The sequence below is a fragment of the Durio zibethinus genome, chromosome 3, assembly GCF_047325235.1.
Source record: "Durio zibethinus cultivar Kanyao isolate XHJ-2024 chromosome 3, ASM4732523v1, whole genome shotgun sequence".
Lineage (NCBI taxonomy): Eukaryota > Viridiplantae > Streptophyta > Magnoliopsida > Malvales > Malvaceae > Durio > Durio zibethinus.
Genome location: NC_143164.1, coordinates 26,640,001 through 26,645,000, shown reverse-complemented (window position 1 = coordinate 26,645,000; position 5,000 = coordinate 26,640,001). Strand labels below are relative to the sequence as shown.

The 5,000-nt window shown below is 55.3% G+C and overlaps 1 pseudogene; it reads left to right on the top strand.

Moving 5' to 3' along the window:
• Positions 1 to 4,897: 4,897 nt before the first annotated feature.
• The window catches only part of LOC149519665 (18S ribosomal RNA), a 1,781-nt pseudogene continuing 1,678 nt past the window's right edge, over positions 4,898 to 5,000 (top strand).

Here is a 5,000-nt window from a genome sequence, read left to right as displayed (position 1 = left end):
CATGCTACCGATCCTGTTGCTAGTCCTGCTGTCGTAACCTTCAGTCCGGTCTGATCTTAGACTGGGAATGAACTCCGTATGCTTAAACATGGAATGAACTCCATATGCCTAAGCCAACCCACAAAACGGGCGTGCGGGTGCTCAACCGGTCGAAAAGGCAGAATGTGCAAGTCGAAGATTGGCTCGATCCCCCCTGCATGCTGTCGATCCTGCTACCGCAACCCTTGATCCAGTTTGATCTTAGACTAGGAATGAACTCTGTATGCTTAGACTGGGGATGAACTCCATATGCCTAAGTCAACCCATGAAACGAGCGTGCGGGCGCTCAGCTGGCCAGAGAGGCAGGATACGCAAGCCATGGATCGAACAGGTGGTAGGTGGGTTCAAGCACATCTTCATATTTTTGCCATGCCAATGCCATTTTTATGGCTTGTAAATTCATACAATGGTCCCCTAAGCCTTCATCTGAAGTTTCGTGGCAAGACGACCCGTTTTATATTTTTCACGATTTTTGAAACTTTTTACGGTTCCAGATTTTTTAAAATTTTTTTAAAAAGATTTTTGTGCCCAAATTTGGTAGAGGTGATCCTTGTATTTTTGTTGGCATGCATAAAAAAATTCAGCTAAAAACTCGAAGTGGAGAAGATTTTGTGACCGTTTGAAAAAAGTGTCCCTATTTTAGACACTTTAATGGCTACTGGCAGCAAACCTATAAAATCTCAAATGCTCTTTAAGGGGGTGTGAGTTCTCGAGGTTTGATGTGGGATAGGGGGCCAATATAAGGGCCAAGTACCAGCACCCATCACACATCATGTGCGCAAACCCCCCAGCCCCCTAATCGTCGGAACCCCCAATGCCGCCAGTTAAGCTCTCCGACGATGCTCAAACGATGCTCCGACGATGGTGCCCCAGGTGAAAAAAATGTTGCACTAGCACATGCCCAAGCCCAGCATGTGCACCATGACTTAAAATCAAAGTTTGACCAAGGCCTCGACCATCAAAGGCACATGATGGCGTATGGTGATGGCACATGCATCGACCATCATTGGCACAGGCTGCGCTTTGGTACGGACACTTACCTCGACCACCATCGGCACAAGCGGGGCCCTGGTGCAGGCGGTTGCCTCGATCACCATCGGCACATGCCGGCCCTTGGTGTGGGTGATTGCCTCGACCACCATCGGCACAAGCCGACCCTTGGTTCGGGTGATTGCCTCGACCAACATCGGCACAAGATGGCCCTTGGTGTGGGCAGTTGCATTGAACACCATCGACACATGCTGGGCCATGGTGTGGGCAGTTGCCTCGACCACCATCGACACATCCGAGCCTTGGTGTGGACGGTTACCTCGAACACCATCAGCACCAACCGACCCTTGGTGCGGGTGGTTGCCTCGACCACCATCGACACAAGATGGCCCCTGGTGCGGGCGGTTGTGTCGAACACCATCTGCACATGCTGGGCCTTGGTGTGGGCGGTTACCTCGACCACCATCAGTAAATGATAGCCCCTGGTACAGGCGGTTGCCTCGAACACCATCGGCACATACCGAGACTTAGTACGGGTGGTTGCCTCGAGCACCATCGGTACTAGCCGACCCTTGGTACGGATGGTTGCCTCGACCACCATTGGCACAAGTTGGCCCCTGGAATGGGCGGTTACCTCGAACACCATCGGCACATGCTGGGCTTGGTGCGGGCGGTTGCCTCGAACACCATCGGCACATGCTGGGCCTTGGTGCGATCGGTTGCCTCGACCACCATCAACAGAAGATGGCCATGGTGCAGGTGGTTGCCTCGACCACCATCGATACAAGTCGACCCTTGGTGCGGGCTCTTGCCTCAAACACCATTGGCATATGCTGGGCCTTGGTGCGAGCGGTTGCCTCGATCACCATTGATAGAAGATGGCCCCTGGTGCGGGCAGTTACCTCGACCACCATCGGCACAAGCCGGCCCTTGGTGCAGGCTCTTGCCTTGACCACCATCGATAGAAAATAGCCCCTGGTATGGGCAGTTGCCTCGACCACCGTCTGCATATGCTGACCCTTGTTACGGGCGGTTGCCTCGACTACCATCAGTATAAGATGACCTTTAGTACGAATGGTTGCCTTGACCACCATCGGTATAAGATGGCCTCTGATGCAGGCGGTTACATTGAACACCATCGGTATATGCCGGGCCTTGGTGCGGGTGATTGCCTCGACCACCATCGGCACATGCCAGGCCTTAGTGCGGGCGGTTGCCTCGAACACCATCGACACGTGCTAGGCCTTGGTGCAGGTGGTTGCCTCGACCACCATCGATAGAAAAAGACCCCTAGTGCGGTCGGTTGTCTTGACCACCATCGGCATAATCTGACCCTTGGTGCGTGCGGTTGCCTCGACCACCATCAGCACAAGATGGCCCCTGGTGTGAGCGGTTGCATCGAACACCATCGGCACATGCTAGGCCTTGGTACGGGCGGTTACGTCGACCACCATCGACAGAAGATGGCCTCTGGTGTGGGTGGTTGCCTCGAGCACCATCGGTACAAGCCGACCCTTGGTGCGGGCTCTTACCTCAACCACCATCGACACATGCTGGGCCTTGAAGTGGGCAGTTACCTCGATCACCATCGGCAGAAGATGGCCCCTGGTATGGGCGGTTGCCTCGACCACCATTGGCACAAGCCGGCCCTTGGTACGGGCTCTTGCCTCGACCACCATCGACAAAAAATGGCCTTTGGTACGACCGGTTGCCTCGGCCACCATCTACACAAGTCGACCCTTGGTGCGGGCGGTTGCCTCGACCACCATCGGCACAAGACGACCCTTGGTGTGGGTAGTTGCCTTGACCAGCATTAGCACAAGATGGCCCCTGGTGCGGGCGGTTGCATCGAACACTATCGGCACATGCCGAGCCTTGGTGCGGGTAGTTACCTCAACCACCATCGACACATGCCAGGCCTTGGTGCAGGCAGTTACCTCAAACACCATCAACACGTGCTAGGCCTTGGCACGGGCGCTTGCCTCGACCACCATCGGTAGAAAATGGCCCCTAGTGCGGGCGGTTCCCTCGACCACCATCGGCACAAGTTGACCCTTGGTACGAGCGGTTACCTCGACCACCATCTGTACAAGATGGCCCCTGGTGCGACCGATTGCCTCGAACACCATCGACACGTGCTAGGCCTTCGTATCGATGATTTCTTTGAGCACCATCGGCATAAGCCAACCATTGGTGTGGGCTCTTACCTTGACCACCATCGGCAGAAGATGGCCCCTGGTGCGAGCAGTTGCATCAAACACCATCGGCACATGCTGGCCCCTGGTGCGGGCGGTTGCCTCGACCACCATCGGTAGAAGATGGCCCTTGGTGCGGTTGGTTACCTTGAGCACCATCGACATAAGTCAGTCCTTGGTGCGGGCTCTTGCCTCGACCACCATCGATAAAAGATGGCCTCTGGTGTGGGCGATTACCTCGAACACCATCGGCACATGTTGGGCCTTGGTGTGGGCAAATGCCTTGATCTGGTGAGGGCGGTTGCCTCGACCACCATCGGCACACGCTGGCCCTTGGTGCCGGCAGTCACATCGACTACCATCGACACGCACTGGCCCTTGGTGCGGGCATATACCCCAACCACCATCGGCACCTACTCACCCTCGGTGCGGGATATGCCTGTTTGGAAAAAGTGTCCCCGTTTCAGACACTTTCACGTCTACTGGTAGCATATCTATAAAATCTCTAATGCTCTTTAGGGGGTGGAGGTCCGGCACCCCCTTTCCCCCCGCAGGGGGAGTAGGTGTGCGTGATGGGCCTCCTATTGCGTACACCTAGGGCAACGTCCATCGAGCGAAATACAGGGCGTGCATGCCTTTCGACCATTTTGTTCGATGACTGGTTGCTTCGACGATCGGTAGGCACCCATGGCCTCGACTGGTTGGCGTGCATGCAAAAAAAAAGAGCTAAGCTCGAGCCCGTGCACTCGGCGGTTGCTGCCCTAGACCTCAGACCAAGTCTTTGAATTGGGCAACGGCTCTCTGGGGTGGTGCGAGCAGAAGCCGCAGTTGCGGGCTTGGCCCAGCCAGGTCTCTCGGTATTTGACGGTCTTACGATCCCTTCTCATCAACCATTAAAATGCCTAGGCCTCGACGAGGCCGTGCACGTAGCCGATGCTACCCGAGACCCCAGGAACAAGTCCATGAAATAGGTAACATCCCCTTGGGGTGGTGTCAGAAGAGCTCCCACATGCGGTCTCGGTCGGGCCAAACATTGGTGGTGTCACTTTGTTGTTGCCTGTCAAATGGTAGGGGCAGTCTCGTGGCCCTTGCTCATGTTTTTCTCTTGCCAAGCAGTTGTGGTGTGGCCTCACACGTCGTTTCCTTTGCTCGCTCGTCGAGTAATTGATCGGGTGGGTTATGGACCGGCGCGCGTGGATGCTGCCACTTGTATGCAATGGGCATATAAGTGGTGCTATGGTTGTGCGTGTTGGCAGGCTCCATGCTTGATGCATCGAACTGTCGACCCATCATCCTCTTCAATCTCCCCCCATGCGGTCGTCGTACCTAGGGGGCACGATCGGGATCCTGTGTTGCATACCTGAATCGATGGAAATCGGATGTCTCACCATCCCTCATCCGTCTCGTGTCCTGAGGGGCCACGGGTCGGACGTCAATCGTGGTTGGTGTCCCAAGCGTACCACCCAATCCTTGTGGCCGCATTGGTGCACCGACATTATATCATGCTCTCGGATGCGAAACGTTTAGCGGGCACGGGCTCTCGGCCCCCATTCGTCTGATGCTACGCATTTCATGTGCTCGACATGCATGATGCTTGCGCTCCGCATCGAGCTCTCTACGTCACTCGGTCGGTGCGTCGAGGCCCACGCGGTGCCAACATCTCGAATGAATGCTACCTGGTTGATCTTGTCAGTAGTCATATGCTTGTCTCAAAGATTAAGCCATGCATTTGTAAGTATGAACTAATTCAAACTGTGAAACTACGAATGGCTCATT